General features: G+C 42.2%; 1 long non-coding RNA gene across 1 annotated transcript in view; it reads right to left on the bottom strand.

Annotated features, from left to right (window-relative positions):
- The window catches only part of LOC115589301 (uncharacterized), a 65,737-nt gene that overhangs the window by 23,358 nt on the left and 20,280 nt on the right, over positions 1-22,099 (bottom strand). Inside the window, exon 6 of the long non-coding RNA XR_003985517.1 lies at positions 15,670-15,840. This is a non-coding gene — a long non-coding RNA (uncharacterized LOC115589301). The remainder of the gene's footprint in view (positions 1-15,669; positions 15,841-22,099) is intronic.

Here is a 22,099-nt window from a genome sequence, read left to right as displayed (position 1 = left end):
TGAGATGAATCAAATGTAAGACGAGTAAGTCTCACAGTGTTGACTTGAATTCAAAATTCTGAATCATCTCATTGTACTGAATTTGTTTCTAATCATTTTCAGTTTAAATGAATTTTATATTTCATCCCTTTTTGTTCTTGTCCATGGGGAAATGTGTTTCCATATAAACAAAATGAAAGCGCACATGCCGCACAGAGAAGCGCGACATAAATGAAAAGAAACCAAATAAAAGCCGTTCTTGAACAGGCCGTCACATGCGGAGATAAGAGTCGTGCCTTTACACCAACAGCTGAGACGAGAAAATAACAAAGGACGACAGAAATACAGCTGCATGAGTAAATACTACAAGGGCAACGCACACATAAGACAAGGCAGCGCATTTATCACATCACTGCAACACACTTGTTAGATATGAACAAACAGAGGATATTTGATGTATTTTTGATTTATCATGTTCCTATCGCTATCATTCCTCTAGTAACCAAAACGTTCTGGGTCCTCAAGAAAGACTGGAAAAGAAAGGCAAGTTTTTTAGAACGTGGTACTTTAAGGCGTTACGTATTTTAGCTCTGTGTGATGTGATGCTTGTAAAGGTTGATCAGCTAAACTAACCTTTCAGAACCTGCCACCACATGTAAGAAAACATGTTTGTATGGTAAAGCCACCAACAAATGTCAACATGATATGAATAGTTTTTTTCAGTCAAAATAAAGATTGTGATGCCATTCCTACTAATTGTGAATCTCACTGCAATCGCAATAAAATAATTACAATGTTGCCCTAGTCATTACAAAGGATAATAACAGTTTGCTGGAGATTCTGATTCTGAAAAAAAAAATCTTAAAAAGATATCTACTCCACCAGAAGCCAGAATCTATGAAAATGAAAGTATTTCTCATTTCAAAAGTTTAACCGCTTGACACAAGATGTCCCTTACTTCACTTAATACTAAATATCTGTGTGCTGGAGATTTAGAGGCTGAGGATGTTGGATCATGATTGGCCTCTGGTTGTGATGTCACAAAAATCCTGCTTGTGTGTAATAATAAAAGTGAGATAGAAGTCGAGCGTAAAGGTAAAGCAGATACATGTTCCAAAGATTCAAGTGAAGTGAAGCCAAAGAAAATATTTTTGAGTGTACAAGGACCTGTAAAAAAAAAAAAAGAAAAAGAAATATATATATATATATATATATATATATTTATATTTATATTTATATATATATATATATATATATATATATATATATATATATATATATATTTATATATATTTATATATATATATATACACACACTGTATACTATAGTTCAACTGATTATCAGCCTGGCCAATTATCAGACACAATATTCAATATTTCTCTGATTATCAGAATTAATATTTTTTTAAAAATCTGATCGTTGATAAACTATATAAATCTGCTAAATGTGCTGCTTTCCCTCTGATGCCACATGCGATCCAAAAAGTAACTAGTAACTCAAATTAACAAATACATAAAGTATCGTTAAAAATACAATACTGAAGTAAAGTTCTTCAGTACAGTACTTGAGTAACTGTGCTCAGATCATTTCCATCGCTGTATTGATTTGATATAATAACATTTTGATGTACTGCTAAAAACTCCATCCTCATGTTGCGGCTTTTCTCTTCCTGGAAGGAAGGAAAAACAAATATCCTTGAATAGCGCTGTCACTTTTTGCGGCTCTAAGCACAAACGAGCCCGTCTGGCGCGGCTGCCTCCCTTCAGACATTGAAACATCAAACATCCAGAAGATGACAGGCGCACAGTAGATACACAGCGCGCGCGCACACACACTCGGATGTGCGCATGCTAAAACAACAGTGTGGCAGCCAGCGACCACCCTGCTGGTAATAATGAGGGTGCAGAGTGGCGCCTCGGGCCGTCCCTCCAGCCTTGAGGAGGGACGGGGTCTGGCTGTGGCTCCCTCGGTGCGTGGGGATGCATCGCTGGAATCATTTAATTCATACCGTAAACGTGACAGGGTTAATGAGTGGCAAAGAGAGCCTGGGGACCAAGGGGGGGGGGGGGGGTAAGATGTGTGTGTGTGGATGGATGGGTTTGTAGAGTGTGTGTGTGTGTGTGTGTGCGTGTGGGTTGGTGGGTGATATTTGTGTGTGTTTATTGTGGGTGTGGTACCAACATGATAGGCTGAGGCTAGGCTGCTGTGCCCTGCAGTTCTAACTAATACTCTTTAATTCTGGATGCAACGGCTTACAGAGAAACTCCTGGAAAATGGCCGAATGGCAGCGTTAGCGGCACATTATGGAGTGTGTGTGATAGGTGTGTGTGTGTGGAAAGAGGTAGAGAGGGAGAAAGAAAGAGACAGAGGTGGTTCAAGAGTATCAGGTTTACAGGGAGACAGATGGCGAAGGCTGGGTGTAGTTTTTGTTTTTTTGGTCCGCATTGGTTTTAATTACCAACAGAATCTAGACACACACACACACACACACACACACACACAAACACGTGCATCAAAACACATGTGCACACTTTTTACATGTATTCAAAGCACCCAAGCAACAGCCTGCATGCACAAAAAAAACCCACCACCCTCAGAGAGCTGTCATTCATCGCCCTCTCCGACAACAGACCGCTCAAATTTTTGCGATCACACACCGGCGGATGGGGGAGAGAAGGGAAGGCATGGGAGTGAAAGAGAGGTTAGGACGGAGGACAAAAGCACGGCGCTCTGCGGAGGAGAGAAAAATGAGTGAGGACTAAATTGGCTGGGTGGAGTGATGGAAGATGGAGGGGAGAGGAGAGCGAGAGGCCGATGGTGATGGATGGGCAAATGGTGGGCGCCTGATGGGGGAACGAGGGGGAAGAGGAAGGGAGGAGGTGATGTGATTCGCGGGTCGGAAGCACCAGAGAAACTCCCCCCATACCTCGGAGCTCCCCTCCTTCTTCTCCATTAACACGCTGTGCAGCCCGGTAACACACTAGCACTTACTGTGTGTGAGGCGTGCAGTTTACACTCGCCTTTGCCCCAGACAATTAAATCTGGCATCAACACAATGGATGCTTTCATGGTGTAGGTGCACATGGTGTTTCTCTTCCTCGAAAAGGAGGTGTACAAATCTTACATAGAAGAACAAAAGGCTTGAGATTTAAGACTGGTAAGATGAAACATAAACTGGAAAAATCTCATGAATGTGCATCGTAATTCAAATTTATCACTGGGGTTCCAAAAGCAAACCCTGTTCCTGTGTTCGTTTTCAAGCTGGGGTCCCAAAAAACAGCTTGTGGGCTCCATCAAATCTCTAACTGTGGTGACATTAAGGCCACCAGTAGAAAAACAAAGGCCTCCCCCCTTTCGCTTCCCCCCTCCATCCCTCCATCCCTCTCTCCCCAGGGACGCTATCAGGACATGGAAAGGTCAGGGGTCTGCTAGCAGAGACACACACACACACACACACACACACACACACCAAATGTCACACACATCTACCTGCTCACACAAAGCACCTGCAGACACGAAACAATCATCTCTGCCATGTTGCATCCTCACTGATCAATTAAAAAGCCCTCATTTGAAGCTCCGCAGAGTGCAGTAATTGACAAGGTTCATCAATAAGTCAGTCTGACCTTTTAAAGCTGCGTCCAGCTTGTTTTTTCCTCAGTTTCACTGATGGTGAGACAGTTACCAACATCATTCTCGCTTTTTCCTCTCATTTGCTTTCCGAACCTCACTCAGTAAACTTTGACCACTTTAGAAAAACAAACATTTAGTTCATTTAGGTTGACAGTTTTGCATGCAAATCAATATTCTACTAACTAAAAAAGATGCGTTACTGTCTCCATGAAAAAAATATTCCCTCTTCTGTGCAATTCCAAAACATTATCCATCATCAATACAGAAAAATATAAAAATCTTGAAACTCTTTTTTTTTGTAGAACAAACTAGACAAATATATGTTTGTTAAAAGTCGTCACACGTTGGGAAGATGAGTAAAAAGCTTTTATTTTGGTGACAATTTCTCAGAAAAATAGATACTTATCTCGTTGAGTCAAATGTAATTGTACTATGTGAGATCCAGAGTAGTCTGTTCGAGACGAGGTCAGTCTAACATTCTATATTCTAGGAGTGCATTTTTTTCAAAGATTGCCAGGTATTTCTTTATCAGAAAAATCCAATGCTTAAATGTGAAACCTGAATGCAGTGGTATGTGGAGACATCAATTGGATCTAGGTCTCCATCATCTCTTTAAAGGGGATGTCAATAAAGAGAAAGGCGCACAATTACTGAAGTCACGGCGGCTCAGCTTCTTTAAGAAAACCCAGAGATTTGCCCCAATGGTTGAAATTCCTTCCTGCGTTGCCTTGTTGGGACGAGACACAGCCGGGTCTGAAAGTGGACGAATTATAATGGACTGAATCGAAGCGAACCCCGCAACTCAGATCTCAGCTTTGTTCCCTTTTCGAACATTTTCCTAAACCAGCACCAGGCTTAACCCTTTCAGGAGTGTGGAGAGAAAACTGGTGATCATTACGTGTTTTCTTGCTTTTGATTCATGCTGTCAAAACAACAAAACAATTTAAATAGGAAATTGAATATTTTCTCAAAACCAGCGATACGTCTTTCTGTTGCATCCATCCATTGTTTCTCAATTTCTCTCATAAATGAGGGTTTTACTGCTTCAGTTCTGTCTTGTCGAGGAGCTTTTTGTTGCTTTACAAACATTTCTCTCACACTGTGATGTACAGTTATTGAAAGTGTTCATTATAAAATCTATTTTTGTAGTTATTTTCTGTCGAACCATTAAGTGTGTGCGCTATTGGGAGATTAATGATACAACTCTCCCTCTCTCTGTGTTGTGTGTTGGCTATGGAAGAACAGAACCCCCCCCCCCCTCCATCTGATACAGTATCTACTTAAATAACACATCTCATTAAGCCTGCTGACTAATGAGGTGATTAGCCCCGGCTACCAATAACTAGCGTTAGCCTAGCGTAGCGTTAGCGGCTCTCTCCGAGGATTTAAGTGCAGTGATTCAGATGGAATGGCTAATATGGCTGGTGGTTCGGGCTTTTAATTGCCTGAGAGCTATTAGAACTAATGTGCAGATATGTGGGGGACAAATTACTTTAATTAGCCTCTGTTAATGTGTTTGCTCGCAGAAATATTAGCACATAACGTCAGTAGGAGAAAACGCAAAGAGCAGCAAAGAAAGGCCGGGTGCCCTGCTTTTGGATTACAGTGGAGAGCCTCAGAGTGTGTGTGGTTCTGTGTGTGTGTGTGTGTGTGTGTGTGTGTGTGTTAGCGGCTCTTTGGGAAGGACAGGGGGGCCTCAGCAGCAGTGAAGTGTGCCACAGCTATTTATAGGCCCAGTTGATTGCAGATTTATTCTCCTGGGAGGCAGTAACTCAGAATAGTGTGTGTGTGCGGGTGTGTCGTGGGGAGGTGCAGGTTATGAAGAAGACCCACTGTGGGAGGAACAGCTGTCTGTCAGGAGGAATCCGTTGGTTAATTTCCTTTGGGGAGGAGGCAGAATTGAAGGCTGAGACGAGACATCTCTGGCTACCGAAGCTGATCGTTTGTCTTTTGGTCGAATGAAATGAAATCTTTTTTTCCTTTGGGTTTCAAAAGAATGTCATTTTCATTTTCCTGCTTTCATCTAAAAAAATAAAAAATAAAAAAATCACAGCCATCATTTTTAGATTGATGACAGTGCAATTTTAAACAATTATCAGGTGCTTTGAATGAGTTTAACAGGCTGAGGAAAAAACCTCCTTTAAACCGCAAAGAAAACCTGTCTGTTACGGTCACTAAAAGCTCTTTCTTCAACTGAAATATTCTTTAAACGTCGCCTGACAAAATAAAGGCCTTCCATGAAAAGGAGATGAGATGGTTAAAAAGGCTAGACCTCACACAAACTTGCTGTCTTAGCAGATCTAAGTCTAGAGACAATATTACTCTGAATGGGGCTATTTAAAAGGTGGCGTTACCATTTTGTACACCGTGTCCCTACAGAGATTTGTGTTTGTCTTCGCTGTGGTCAGGGCTGCATGTGTACATCGAGGAGGAAGAATAAAGCAGCAGAGTAAACAAGGAGGTGCGCGAGGCTGGATCCGGCTTTTGACAGGGGGATGGGAAATACTGCGGCTGGCGCAGTGAATTAGATGAATTCCTGTCTGCTGGCATTTATGGCACAGGGAGCGGTGAGCAGGGCAGGAGGGGAGGGAAAAGTAAAGCTGGTGTTGACACGTTAAATAAAAGCAACGTATACACAGAAGGGAACGTGCTCGCTCACGGTGACGCGATTATTATTACTGTTTTGTTTTTTTTTCTTCTGAGCTTCTGTCTTCTCACTTGTCCTGACAGCTGTATGTCTCTGTGTCTTTTTTTTTTTATTCTTTTGGATTTCTTCGTGGATTTCAAAAGCTGATCCGACAGAGACAAAGAGCCAACAACAGCCTCAGAATTGTTTGGGTGCTTTCAGAAAGGCTGAGTAAAAAAGAAGTGCATCAGGCTTAACCCCGTCTCTTCCTGAGCTCTGCGGACCGAGTGGCAGACAGACCGTGCCAAAAAATGTGAACAATGCCAGTGAGCACAGCGCTGGTTTAAATGAGCCATTCAGAGGACAGAGGCAGTTAAAATTAAAGTCTGAGCCTTATTTGTAGTGTGATCTGACACAATATGCTATTTTGTAGCGTTTTAAAAGAATGATTGATGCTTTCTTCACTATCAATTCATTGATTAAGCTTTTTAATACCGACTGAATATGACTGCGAAACACAAGTTGTACAAATATGTTGGTGCTGATAAAGGTTTGTTTGAAGTATCTGCAAAACTGCTCAAAATCAACTCAAATTCAAACTTTGGTTGCGATCGGCTAAAGGAGCTCTGAAAACGGTACTTTCAGGCTGCTGAACATTCTGAAGACTGACGAACACGTGAGCGAAGCAAAAATGTAGCTGTGATCTCGAATCAGCGGTTTAAGTTGCAACAGTAATGAGCACTTACTGGCCAGTAAAAACACACACCACTGTGGCTTGTGGGAGGACAAAAAGAGTGCTGTTTACAGTGACAATGAGATGACTAACGCACAGGCTACACACACACACACACACACACTCCACACCCCTGATGTTGTTCCAGAGGATCGGGCCTGTGTCTTGGTGCAGGATCATGTGTGCTGAGGCCAGTCTGGCAAAGATGCTGGTGATGGATCGCGTGAGCCTGGCGAGTCTGGCAGGGGCTCCTCAGAGTGGAGCGATATGCCAGCCGACCTGCTGCCAACAAAGGCAGCGTTACAAATACCTCACATTAGGGGAATTATGTCTTTATGTGCCATCCAAACGGGTGCAGGAGCGAGACAATGGCGTGAGGGAGATGGCATTTCCGTAACAATTAGCTGCATGTTAATCTGTTTTTCCTCATCTTTTTCTTTCCTCTTTCTTTGTGCCTCACGGGTGTTAGTGCACAAAAACAAGAACAGTAGAGTAACGGCAAAAAACAAGAATGCGGCAATAATGTGAAAAAACAAAAAGGCTCTGTAAAATGAAATGGATCTGTTTTACAAAATGACTTCAGGGGAGAGATGAGCAGATACTGAATTGTGCGTCCTTATTAGAAATGTCTGGCGATGTTATCTTCTAAAAATGTCTGAAACTCGCTCTTCAAGCTTTAAAAAGAAAGTAGGATGTGCTATAATAACACACATGTACACAGAAACATGGGATATTCGAAAACAGACAAGTGAAGGCGAAGGTTTCTCACCCTTCACTTGAGTGAAAAAAAGACCTGCTGCCCTTTAAAATGCAATTTCCTGAAACAAGACACATGGACCAAATTGTGCTGTGTTTTTTCCTCCTCTGCCCGCCTATTACTGCTCGTAGAGCTCTGTGAAAGCCCTGGCCAGGCTTTCCGCAGGCACTTTGGCAAGCATGAGCATCCAGTCTATTTTTCTCGGATAAGGAGGGGAGGGAGGGGGGGCTGGAGGAGGAGGTGGTGGTGTTTTTGTCTGCCCGTGTGAGAGGCAAGGGGGAGGAGGAGAGGAAGGAAAGGAGGGGTGGATAGACAGAAAGAGGGAGGTATGTTAGAGGGTAAAGAAGAAGATGGTACAGCAATGTGGGAGTGGGGGGGGGGGGCTGTCGGAGAAAAACACATAAACAGCTAATCAATCAGCATAGAAAAGAGACAGAGGTGCACACAGCGGAGCAGAGATGGAGGTGCACACAGACTGACAGATGGGGACAGAGGAGGCGGGACTCGTCTTCCTCTCCCTGCACAGCTGGCTGTGGCTGGCAGAACGCTGGCTTTCTGTACGCACTGCTGTCCTCTCCCCCTCTCCCACTGGACATCCTATCTGCATGTCTGTATGTCTGGACCCCGGCGGTGGGTCGAGATGGTGATGCGACATGAGCTCACACATCCTCTGTGCGGTCAGACTTCCGCCCACCCCACCACTACTCCTACCCTGTAATTTAATCTCCCACTGGAGTCTAAGTGTGGTTATGTTTTTGTTTTGTTTTTTAGGTCGGGGGTCTCAGAGGAGGAACGGGAAGGGCCACTGAGAAGAAAATAATTCCCCAAGTAGCTCAGGTGCTCCCCACTGATACAGCACACCTCACACACCTATTTCTGTCTTTTTTCTTAATGAATTACCAATGTGACTGCTATATATGATCCCTTCTAAACACATTTCTGACGTGCTTTAGTCTTTGTTTAAAGGGGTTTGAAATGTTTCCTTTGTGAGAAGAGCCCATGACCTTTAACATGGCTGCATCCTCTCTTGCTGCTCTCAGAGAACACACAGACTGAAAGCCCAGTGGACTTCTATAGCCTGAAGACTTGCTATTTTTGTGAGCTAAATTAGGAGGCCAAAAATGGCATGAGGGGCTGTATTATTGTCCCATTTTTCCTATAATAATGTTGCTTCTTTGTCCTTTGAAATTTGAAAATGATGTCACTGTTCTCTGACAGAAAGTGTCCTTTATCCAGACTTTTTCTGCATAAGTCAGAATGTACCTGAATGTTTCCAAGACAATCCACTCCACTTTTACAACAAACAACTGTGATCCTGAAGAGGAAAAATACTGCTCTTTGAATGGATGAATTCAATCAATGTGTTGTGAATAAGCTCCTTGTGAGAAAACCCACCTATAAAGGTTTTCCAGGATACTGCAGGTTCATAGGCAATAAAAATGTCATTGTTGATATTTAGATGAGCCAATGTGCCAACATCATAACACCTAATCAATTTCCTTATATCCTACACATCATTCTTATAGTTCATTTTTCCTGTAATTGGATTTTTTTGGGGGGAAAGTGAGCTAATATCCATGCCAGGGACTACAGTCATGGGTGTACAGCAAGAATAAAAGGGGCTGAGCACACAGCACACTAAGCAGTTAAGTAAAGGGATGAATGCCAATCCAAACTATCGGGGATCCTTTTTTTGAGGAAGTCCAATATTAAATTGCAGAGTATGGTACTGAAGCCTAGAGAGTTAACTTTTACAATCACTTTCATGGGTGAGATTCTAGGTTCTTTAAGTCTATTCATCTATCTATATTACCTGTGGTTCTATTACTGCACACTTATATGTACATTTTGTTTCTGTTGTTGCACATTCATAGAAATTTTTTATTTCTTGTACAGTTGTATAGATTAGTATTATTTATAGTACAGTTTGCACTGTGTATATACATTGTATATATCTTGCTTTCTATTTATGTTATGTACAGAGTGTTTTTCTTTTTCTTTTCTTTTTCTGTCTTTTATTCTTTTGGACGCACTGCTAGTGTAACAAAATAATTTCCCAGTCTGGGATCAATAAAGTAATTCTATTCTATTCTAATAAATGCGGAACAGAAATCAACAAACAGCATTCTGATAAAGGTGTTGTTAATTCCAAAGCGGGTGAAAACTGAGTAGAGGGCAGTGGATATGGCATCCCCTGTGGGTTTGTTGGCTCTGAATCTAAATTGGTGAGGGTCCAGGCTGGCTGGGATGTTGCGCTTGATGTGGCAGTGAACCAGTTTCTCAAAGCACTTAATCAGAATTGGGGTGAGTGCCACAGGGTGGGAGTGGTAAAGAATAGACACTGCAGACTTTTTAAGTACAAGGACAATAGTGGCTGTCTAAAAGCATGTGGGGTAAGTCTCCCGTTACTGTGCCATGTTCAAGATGTCAGTAATAACATCGACTACCCGGTAGGCACATGTTCTGAGTAGACAGCCATGGATGTTATCAGGCCCAGCTGCTTTACTCACATTCACACTCTGTAGGATTTTTCTCACATCTGCTGTGGGCACTGGGAGTTGCCAGTCCTTTGGTGGTGGAGTAGATTTGGGTCTTTGGGTCTCTCTGAGTCAAAGAACACGTGGTTAAAGTAATTTCATAAGCTTTCTATCTATTCCTTTGTAGCCTTGGTAGGAGTTCAAGCTAAAATTTTAATAAAAAAAAAAAACTGAGCTATATAAGCTGGAGGTGCATTAATTCCTTCTGGAATTGTCCAGTTAGAAAAGCCTGAATAGATGTAAAGTCATGGACAGGAACCCTGCATTTTGTCCACAAAATGAAGCATGAGGTTGTGGAGGAATGAATGGGCAAAAGCTTCAAGTATCTGACTCGTTTAGGAACTACTATTATTCTGAATATTAAACAGACAAAGATGCTGGAAATTAATTCAGTTAATACATATTGAAGGGTAAAAGCACCTTAACCCACTTTGCCCACAGAGCTCAATTATTCTCAGACTGAGGTTGGGGAATGTCTTTGTCATTTAGTGCTTCATAATGTGGGAGCTGAACCTTAGTGAGACTTCAACTGTGAATACAGGCTATTGAAAAAAAAACACTGCTTTATTCCAGGTCCCAAGGACTTGGATTTATATAAGCACTCATCGAAATGTAACTCACTTTTCCCTCTTTAGGCATAGATTTAGTCTGACAAGGCTTCCAGACTGGAGGTCAGGGTTTACCCACCCCTTTATATTCCACTGTATCAATGCACCAAAGCAGATTTACAACAGGTGGGGCGGCTTGTTTCTGCCTGGCACAGCGCCCAGTCAGGTTGACTGCACATGTGACATGTGACAAAGCAGAGTGTGGCTGCCTCTTGGTCACGTTTTCTACACCACGTTTCAATTTGCCCTGCGAGTGAAAACAAACATTTAGCAGCGCTTCTTCATGTCTGCTTGTTACTTCTTGGATGGTGTCGCCCTGATAATATGCCTCTAAATAAAAATGTGCCATCACATTGCCCTGTGGCTGTTATGGCTTTAATTCAGTAATTTACTTTTATGCTGGTGCAGAGGCCACGCTTATTTCTGTTTATTTTTCACATTTCCCCTCCAGGAGACATTTAATGTGTCTCATCTTCTAAAAGGGAAAAATAGGATGTGATTGCCAGCTGCATTTTAGGAGCAGCTATCATCTGTCATGCAGTGAAAGGACAAAGGGAAGCTCCTCACTATCTGTCCCGTTGTGCTTTACACTGCTGCTCTGATGGCATTTACATGTCAGCCAAATAAAACAGGCTATTTACATGTGAGCGCTGCTGATATAATGTCATGTGGCATCTCTTTATAGGCACAGTAGGCAGGCACAGTGATTTATTGACTGCATGTCCCGAGAGTCGGAGCATTAGTGTAGGATAATCCAAACACTTTTATTTCTAAAAGCAGAAGCTATTTATTTGCACAAAATGCAGCTGAATTTTTTTCATCATCAAGAACTTGTTTTTTGGGTTTTTTTTTTTTCTTTTTAGATGTACGCTGCTTTAAATAAGGCTCTTAATACACCACTGCTGATCCTTCAGGCAAGTTTAACACTGTCATTCTCATCTATATATGACATTCAAAGCTGGAGCACTATAAGGGCCAATAGGCTGACTGCCTCATAGTATTATTGACAGAAGCCCTCAAAACAAATCAACAGGACGCCTACCTACCTATCTGCACTTGGAATAATCATTGTGAGCACACAGAGACAATATGGATGCCTGCTAACACATTAAAGTCAGATGAATGAATGTTTTTCTAAAACATAACCCTAGAAATATCCATCGGGGTTTCTATGTGTTTCAGATTTAGAGATTGAAAGTGCAAATTCTAACATTTCTTCCATTTTCCTTACAATAACAGACAGCAGTGAAAATATAGCCATAAAAAGAACTGCACAACAACAACAACAAAAAAAAACAATGTGAAATATTCAGCATAATGATATGCTCTGAAAGACTGGGCACACTTTCAAACGGATTAGCTGACAGCTTCAAAGATGACCCACTCAGTAAATACAGACACTGTTTGTCTGTGAGACCACTGTCCCTTGTGAGTGTGTTTGAAAGTGTGTTAGTGTGTGCGTGCTAGTGTGTACGTTGGTTGTAGCGGACGTGTGCGTTTGAGGCGTGGGCTGCAAAGTGAGCAAGAAAATACATGAGCGAGATAAAAAAGATGATGAGGGGATCAAGATGGGATGAGGAGAAGGGAAGAGAGAGAGGGAGAGGGAGGGATGGTGGCTTTTCTTTTGTCTTGAGCTGCAGCCTGTTTCATTAGCACACCAGCCAGCTCCCCTCCTCCTCCGTGCTGGCTCCCCAGCCCCAGACGGAGAGCCCAGTTACTGTCCTAATGGCAGCTCTGTATTCATTATCACCTCCGCATACGCCTCCACCCCCCCACTCCGCCCGGGATGGGGGGCTGCGGTAATTGATAATTAAAGAGCAATAACACAGCGGTCAATGCAATCTCACCGCAGGAGCGCTTGAGACCCCCACCTCACACACACGCACACACACACACACACACACATACACAGAACACAACAAAAAGGTTGCACTGATCATTGTGCTAAATGCACAGATGAATTGTATATGTTCATACAACACACACACACAGAAAAATATGTGATCTTTTGGCACAAACACTAAGAAACACAGCATAATGTGTGTCCACAAGTTTGCATGTAAATGCAAATAAACACACGCCCACACACACCGCTGGTAGCCATCTCAATAGCCACAATCAAACACCCAGAAACAAACACACCAACACACAGAAGAGGAGAACCAGGCAGAGGAGCAGTGAAGAGCAGAGCCTGAAGCAAAAAAGAAACCAAAACAAAGAGACACACATGTTCATTTAGGGGAGCAGGCAGATCAATACATATACATGGAAGCGAGGACACAGCACTATTGATTATGAATGGTGACTATTCTCTTCCACTGGCAGTGCCAGTGCCTGTGTAGAGCTTATTAACATCTCGTTAGTCAGCATGTTTCATGAGCCACAAATACCTCCAACAATTGCGGCTAATTAAAGTGCTGCTCACATCCATTCAGGACGCAACAAAACACTGAAACTGGACTTTTGCCAAAGGCAGTGAAAACACACGAGCAACAGTGCTGCGATCAAACACTTTGTCAGTGTACATTCGGTGTCAGGCGGGAGTGTATGTGTCAGTGTGTGTGTGTTTGTTAGATCAAGTTGTCATAGAAGAACCCCATACACACACACACACACACACACACACACACACACACACACACACACACACACATGCAGTGATAGAAAGACAGACAGAATTTATTAAAGAGGGTGAGATCCCTCTCTCCTCTTGAAATTCGTTTAGAGCAGCGATGAGGATTCAATCTGCTGCTTGATGCGCTATGTGGGATGTAATTACAGAAGGAAAGAGCGAGGCAGAGCTTCCACTGATTAGAGAGAGAGAGAGAGAGAGAGAGAGAGAGAGAGAGAGAGCTAATGATTATGTATGTACTGTATGTATCTGTGTGGGAGAGACACAGGTGACATTTCCTCTGCACTATGTACACTACAGTTTCTGTTTGATGTTAAAGGAACGAAGCATATTTGAGACTGCTTGTATGAATAGGTTTTAGATTTCTAAATGCTTGTTTGGAAGAATCTGTCCCCTCCCTTTGCTATTAATGTGCCCGAATCTGCCAACATAAATGATTCAACAAAAAAATACTTTGTAAAACAGATGACAAGAAACAATTGCTAAACATAAACTATCATTTGCTACCTTACTGCGATTTAGCATTTTGGATACTTTGGTTAAGAGCCAATATTATATTAATCCAACTTGGAGTTAACATCCGGTGACAAAACAGATAATTTAGATGATTTGTGGGGGGATGAGAATTAACGCATATGAACCAGAATTCAAACCGGAACAAATGTTTGTATAAAAGGAATGTATTCATCTGTCAAAGAGGAGTATATTTACATATGTAAATATACAGTATCTCATAAAAACAACAGGGTTTTTACAAAAGATGAGATTAATTAATATCCTTATTTAGTCCTTATACTTCAAATTGTGTTCAGTGTCACTTTCTCTGCATAAAACTGTATTTTGTGAAATTGCCTTATCTGAGAGACTTTTTTAGTGCTCCAGAAATGACGATGGAAGCATTAAAATAATGATGAGCCATTGTGTAGCCTACTACAGGTGTGAATAGCTGTCTTAGAACAGAGGGTCTTTGTATAGACGCCGTTGTATGCTGTACAGTTTGTGAAGCCTTTTGAGGTAAATCTTAGCTTTGCAATTTTGGCCTCGACAAATAAAAATGAACTTGAATTGCTCGGCGTTCTGTCGTTTAAGGACACATTTAATTTCTTCTCTTTGCATATATGGTTTGTTGAAACATCCCAGTACTTGCCCCTCATTAAACTCTTTATGTATAAGAGTTGAGTTCCAGGCGTCATCTCTCAAGGTCTCACCATGTTAATTCTCCTTTTTCTAGATTTACACATTAGTAATCCTATTCTGTTGAGAATAAGACCACAATTATCCTCTGCCTACACTTTGAACCCTCATTAAATCAGTAATGACTGAGGCTTTAATCATGTACGCACAGGTCGTGTGCAGGCCAAACGTTTAACTGTCTGTGTGATATCTGTGACATGTGTTTCACATCTTGAAAAATGTGCATGTAAACTCCTTGGTGAGCAAACTATGAGTGAACCCCACTGCGCAAGATGTTACAAGTTACTTTATGGATGTTTTCGGCCTGACACACACAATGGAACACTTGAAGGTCGGATAACCAAACCATACCAGTGTCCGTAGGCCTACGGTCTCCTTGTTTGAGACAGAAAAAAAGGAGACAGAAAAAGAGGCTGACAAATAACAGGACATGTGACATTCCTCAGTGACTGACAGTTTATGAATAACTGACTGACAGTTATTCCAGCCAATCAAGCGGTCGAGGAAACATCAGATGAAAATTTCTGACAGATTAAAAATCATCCTTCCAATCACATCCCCTCTTCTCTATCTTGTTACTTTTCTTTTTTTATAATTAGCTCATTTATATGCAAATGACTTGGCTAGGTGCTTTTTTAATAAAGACACACAGAGACGGAAGGAGAGCAAATAAACAGGAAGAGAGTAAAGATGGTGCATGAGAGAGTGTATGAGTAAACGCATATGGCAGTGCATGTGTGAGTAGTTGTGTGGGAGCGCCATATGCTGCAAAATGGCAGCCCAGAGGGGGTGAGAGACTGATGAAGACAGAGTGTGAGAACTGGAAAGAGAGGAAAAGACAGAAGGGTGAACGCATGAAAGAGAGAGGGGACAACGTGGGGAGAGAAAAAGTGTGTGTGTGTGTGTGTGTGTGTGTGTGTGCGTGAGTATGAGAGGGATAGTTTTGAGACTAGATTGAGTGCAGCAGACCTGTCAGAGCACTGCGTGTCACACAGGGTAGATGAAACCTGACATACTCCGGCTATCGCCCACTCCTCCCTCCATCATTCTTGCTCTGCGGCGGAGAGCGTCCCTCTCAGCCCTTTTTCTGGAGAGTGGTATTGACTGCGTCGGTTCGATGTTGGCTATTTCCATTTTCTCCTGCGGGGAAAGAGGAGACAAAGCAATAGAAAGTGTACTTCACTTTCAGCGCGTCCGAGGGCGAAACCAGAAACTCATCACTCACTGTGACACTCTCTATCTTTTCACTTCCCCTCACTCTATGTGTTTGAGACATCGCTTTTTATATACACACTTAAAACAGCTTCCAGCACAGACCCACAAACACATGCACGCACACACACACACACACACACACAAAATGCTCTGTGTAGTTCATTCCCACGAGGGCCCAGATTGGATGAGGGCATAAACAAAGCCAGGTACGGCAGGCCATCTCTACCTCACACACACACACACACACACACACACGCACAACATATAGACACACACTGATAAATAAAAGTACAGTCTTACTGAAATGTATTTACATATAGACGCAGACATGTACTGGCAGACAACACACATTTACAGAAGACACGCACCGACACACACGCACAAAGACGCGCACACACCTCTGAGCTCAGCTGTGTGGAATGAGGCCACTTTGAAGTGCTTAAAAATGTCCTCCCTCCATCTCCACCACTATCCGCTCCCTGCGGGATGTCTGCTACGGCAACAACATCCCCCCCTCCACCTAACACACAGACACAGACACACACACACACACACACACACACACACTCCTCACTTTTGGTCCTCACGCATATATGCATGTATAAATGTAAGCACGCATCAGCACAAAGAACAGTGTTACCCTGCGTGACCACAGCATTGAAATCACCTTGCTCTGCTCCGATAGCATCTCACAGAAAAACACACACATACACACTCTCTCTCTTTCTCACACACTTTAACTTAATTTTCCTACATGAAAGCTAACATATGGAGCAATGTGCTGAAATTACTTTGGGCTCTTTGGCACACAAACTGAGGGAGAGATTCAAGGAAAAAACTCATGGAGTAAGACATTTTTGGGGATGTTTAGGATGTTGCGAGGTTTTTAGTGCGCAGGTGAAGAATGTCCACTCATGTCCTTCACCGGTACGAAAATAACTGATGTGTTTTTAAAGGGTTTGCTCATTAAAACCATGTAAAGACTCTTTACTCATTGGCCTCTAGCTGTATCTCCCCAAAACGATACTGCATACTGTAGTTTTTGTTGAATTTGTCCAGGTTTTAGGAATGTGTCCTTGCTACTCCACAAAATCATGCTGTCACAAATATTCATGTGGATCATGTCCTCATTAAAAAAGTGGTTCAATGACAACTGCTGACAGTGCGTGAGTACTGTTAAATCATTTAAAATTTGCATTTTTCAATACTGTGAGCACCACAAAAAATATCTATTCACCACCAACATCTCAAAACCAACAGAATAGTAATGTGTTTTGTGTAATTTGTGTGAGCTGACAACTTAAAACATATTATTATTACACATTATTGTATTATACAACATGAATTATGATTTAAATACTTGATACAAAGTGCAAAAGGGGGATACATTAGTATAAAGATCAGATGCTCAGCTTTCTTTTACAGTGGTTCATAATATTAATTATCTTTGCTTTTCTATTCAAGCCAACCTACACTTTCAGTTCATCTAATAAATAAGCTGAATGTACCTAACCTTGACATCGCCAACTGACTCAGTTATACAACAAAATAGAGCTCAATACCCTTCAGTTAATGCAATAAATTACACCCAACAGGCTGACAGCACCGGTCAACACCTGCTGTAAATGATCATTTACTTTTGCACAGTATGTTTTTCATTTGTGGCATTGTAGCAGATTTTTAGTTTTCAGATTTTAGATTTTTTTTTAATTCTACACCACACATCGTTGTATGGAGTACAAACAAGACAAAACCACAGTACAACAGTAAACAACAAGTATACATCCTCAACACAAGCCACATTACCCAAAGAGAGGCAGAGCATTACTCAGAAATGCACCTTACATTACTGTACAAACTATCTTTGGTTTATCAGTCTGCAATAACAGTATACATTTAAACATACATTGAAGTATTTCAGCAGGTAACTATTTTGTTTATCAGCAATTGTCATTAATTAAAGTTATTATAAACTCAGAGATTGCTGATAGGCTGGACGTACTTCTTATTTTCACAAAGTCGATACTTCAAACCCACATTACATTTGCTACATAGATCACCTGACGACAGACTCGGAGTTCAAAATACCACTTCTGCAAAAAATAATCCTTTGTCCTTTTGTATCACATAACCGCAGATGGAAACACTGACTTCTGCTGGACTCCGTCATGTGACATTCAGAGCGCAGGACGTCACCGTCCGCCTGACCGCTCTCGCAGTTCTAGTTCCGCTTGCAGGATCTCACCTGGCCTTAAATCACACAACACTGCCCTGGATTTGATCCGTGCCATTTGCGCTGTAATCAACCCTGGCGTCGGCGTACACACATTCCTTCCTAACAAGCAAGCGGAGGTCGATACTACATCCTCTAATTCTAGCCTGCAGGCACACGCAACACCCTGGCCCAAATCTAATTTTGCCCCAGGCTTTTTTTGGGGGCCATGTCTGTCAGAGCAGGCAGCTAGTTGCTTCTATTTCACAGGTAATCTCTCCTGTATTGACTTAATGGGTCCTGGCTCTGTAATAGAGGTCATTTAGTGCAATGGTTTAGTGCTGTGGAAGATTATGGGCCAGAGTGGGGCTTACCAATCCTAATGTTACATTTTAGCTGCAATTTGGGGATATTTACACTCTTCTTTCAATCCCTGAACCCCTGTGGTCACCCCCCCCTAAAAAAAAAAAAAAAAACCCCTAGAGTAGCACTCAAACAGCCCCTGGAGAGCAAAGATTTACAGGATCATCTTCCCATGTGTGTGTACGTGTGAGCGCGGAGCGGTTCGGGGATGGCTGAGGGGTATAGATTGATTTGGTTTTGTTGGGCGGAGAGGATTTGCACCACAGCGAAGCTTTAGCTCTTTGAAAGTGTCTCTCTCTCTCCCTCTCTCTCTCTTGATTTCTCTCCCACTCACTTCCTCTTTTCAATAGGGACAGGGAAGTAATTAACAGCTACTTAAATTCTCTTGATGGATTTTGTGGACAGAGCAGAGAGGGGAAGGGGGCAGCATGGTGAAAAACGGGCTCTATCCTCTTAATGCCGCGATTTCAGAGAGTAATTTGTGCTGGAGAATTCTTTTGAAAAGATTGGAAAAGAAAAAATCTATTTCCTGATGTGGCATTATTCAGTAATGAAGCAGAATAATACGAGACGCTGCTAATGCATTATAAAATCCTCTTTGCATGTATGCTGCCATTGATTGCATCAAAATTTCAACTCCCCCTCCTGTCTGAGAGTGGTTCAGCATACAGCTGGCTTGTCTCACACACATGCTTTTTAATGCTGATCAATCCACTTCCAGCGTTTTCTTTAAATAAAACTCTATTTCCCATTGTTTACTCTCTAACCTACAAGTCAATGAAAACTGAACTGCTGACTCTCCTCCTGTTACAAACTAAAATCAATTCCCAACACATTTTAACGACTCACACCACAAGCATAAATCAACATCCTGTTGACAAGTTGGAACATGTCAACAGGAAGCCAATAAAGCCTTGATTCCTGACGAATACTTGTTTAACAAGTCAATCACAAGCGTATTTTACTCCTCTGACCAAAGAGTAGTCCTAGATGGAGACGGCAGCACTTCCTGTCAACATGTTTCTGCTTCCTCTCAGGGCCCCCTGTGCTAACGGCTGTGTCATGTGTGTCAGGGCTGCCAGATCAGATGTCTCTTGTCCTGCGCGGATATCAAACCAGACAATGGACCTCCTGCTGCAGGCAGAGAGAACGCCGTCTACCCAGAAAGCATTCATTTCCCTTCTCGGGCTAATCCTCCATCCCAGGAGAGAAGAGCAGGAGGCTAATGAATACAGAGGAGGAAATGTGAGTCTGCAAGGCGCTGCGAGCTCCACGCCATCAAACGCACCGTATCTTTACATACATATACGGTTCATTGTTTGGACAGAAGCATGGATGCAGCAACACATCCATAAATATACTGCTCTCTGTCTCTCTCAGACACACACACACCAACAAACATACACGCTCATTTTGTTCAGCTCAACTGTTGTCATCAGTATAAATATTCAATGCAATGTAAGAGGAAACGCTTGAATGTGGACACACACACACACACAAACACACATGCAACCCTGTTAAATCTATCCAAGATAGGATCAGCAGTTAGATAAGTCTCATTATGAAACAGTATGATTATGGAACTAAATCGGCCTACTTTCCACACAGGTGTGTATGTGTGTGTGCGTATATGAGTTGCATAACTGTGGCAATTAAATATTCATTGTCCATCAACCTCGACTAGCCTTATGCTGTTATTGAGGCAGGAGCCGGAACACAACTATTTTCTCCACTCTGATAATTATTCATTTATGTTTGTCTATTTGTTTTCGTCTCCTTAATAACTTTCCAACCGATATTTTTCAAAGACAGACAACGATATGGCTGAAATGCACCTTGTTAGTCAACTCCATGGCATTGACTGCTGTCAGTGGTGGATGTTGATCTGTGGTGTTTTCTTCAGTTTGCACTGGTTGCACGTGCTGCCTGACCCAGGCCGCCTGGTGGACCACGGCCATTTCCAGAGAGATCAAGTCGGAGGGCATCACAGCAACTTGATGGTTTATTTTAAACTCTACTACTTTTCTGAATGCTTTTACAGTTACACTTAATGACATCAATTTATTTTTTCAGAGTCCTTTTAATTGGAGGGTTTACATTAGTTATAAATATTTGTATGCTTGTGTTCATTCACAGATATATAATTAGGCCTGACTGACTTTAAAACAGTTCAGTTATGATTTTGTAGAGAATTTCTTTGTTATCCTCACACAAAACAGAAAAAAGTTACAAAAGAAATAAATAAAAAATACAAATATCTTATTTCACCACTGATTCACTTCTCGTCACCTCTTTTGTGTTGCTTCAGTGACCCAATTCAAAGTCCCCCGTCCCCCATTTAACACTTCACTTTAACACAGCACACTGTGTTTATCTGTTTTTATCCTTTATCAGAAAGATCAGCTTGTCTCAAACCAATCGGGTGATATCATGGTATTAGTTGTAATGTGAAGGGGCAGAAAAAGGGAAGAGTCTTGATTCTGTAAAAGCGAGGGCTGACACCTCTATCACTACCTGTCCAGCCAGAAGCCTGTAATCTACCTCCATCAGGTGTCTGATGGCTCTGCATATAAATACCCACCATTACCGAGCGCCCGGCAGGGGACTGATCGAACACAGGCAAGAGCCGTGGCCCTCCTTAACACGCACACACACACACACACACACACACACACACACACACACACTGCGGGCACAAAAATATCACATCCTCAACTCGTAATCACAAGCAAACGTTCTCAAAATAGAAGCGATAACTTCTACTCAAAGCCAATATATAGATCCAGTGAAGTGTAAAAGGCCTTGGTAATGCTTTTAGGCCCTAACTGAAGAGCTGTGTGTGTTGGTGTGTGTGTGTGTGTGTGTGTGTGTGGACTAGGAATGAGAGTACCAGGGCCATCTCAAGCTGAGGGACAGATGCCTCCTGACTGCCCTTCCCCTGGATCGATAGCCCTCGCTCTAGGTTTTAATTAGCTAATCAGTGGAACATGGGCTTTTAAGCGTGGTGGGAGAACGCGGTTAAAACCTGGCGTCAATACCTATTAAAATGGCTGCCTCAGCTGTGGTGGTGCAGTGCAGGCGAGGCCATTGGCTCACAGCCATTGTCTTTTATGGCATTCGAACCAGCTTAATGCTGTCATGAAACTCAATGAATAGCTGGAAGGGCAGGGCAGAGTTAAACAGCAGGGAAGGACGCAAAACTGCACGGAGGTATCTGCTCATGGGTGTGTCACAAACTTGCTTTACTCTCCACTGCAGTTGTAAAGTCTGAATATTTTATTCCTTTTTTTTGAGAACATGCACAGAGAATTTAAAAATATATCTATTTTGCATGTATACAATTCTGTTCTTATTAGTGATTGTTTCCTTTATATTTTACACAACAGTCAATCCAAGCATCAATATATAGTCTTAGTGTTGACATGTGTTTCCATCAGGCTGACAAGTTGACTCGGCTTACGGTACCAAAACAATGTTACACTCCGTAGTAATGAACTGACACTCAAGGAGGATGTTTGTTGGCTTAGGAAAAACAAAACCATGCCCTGTGAATCTTGGCTGAATCGTCCTGCGACAGGCCGCTGTGTGTACTTGTCACATTCTCTAAAT

This window comes from Sparus aurata, chromosome 1, assembly GCF_900880675.1.
Source record: "Sparus aurata chromosome 1, fSpaAur1.1, whole genome shotgun sequence".
Taxonomy (NCBI): Eukaryota; Metazoa; Chordata; class Actinopteri; order Spariformes; family Sparidae; genus Sparus; species Sparus aurata.
This window is presented reverse-complemented; position numbering and strand designations above follow the sequence as displayed.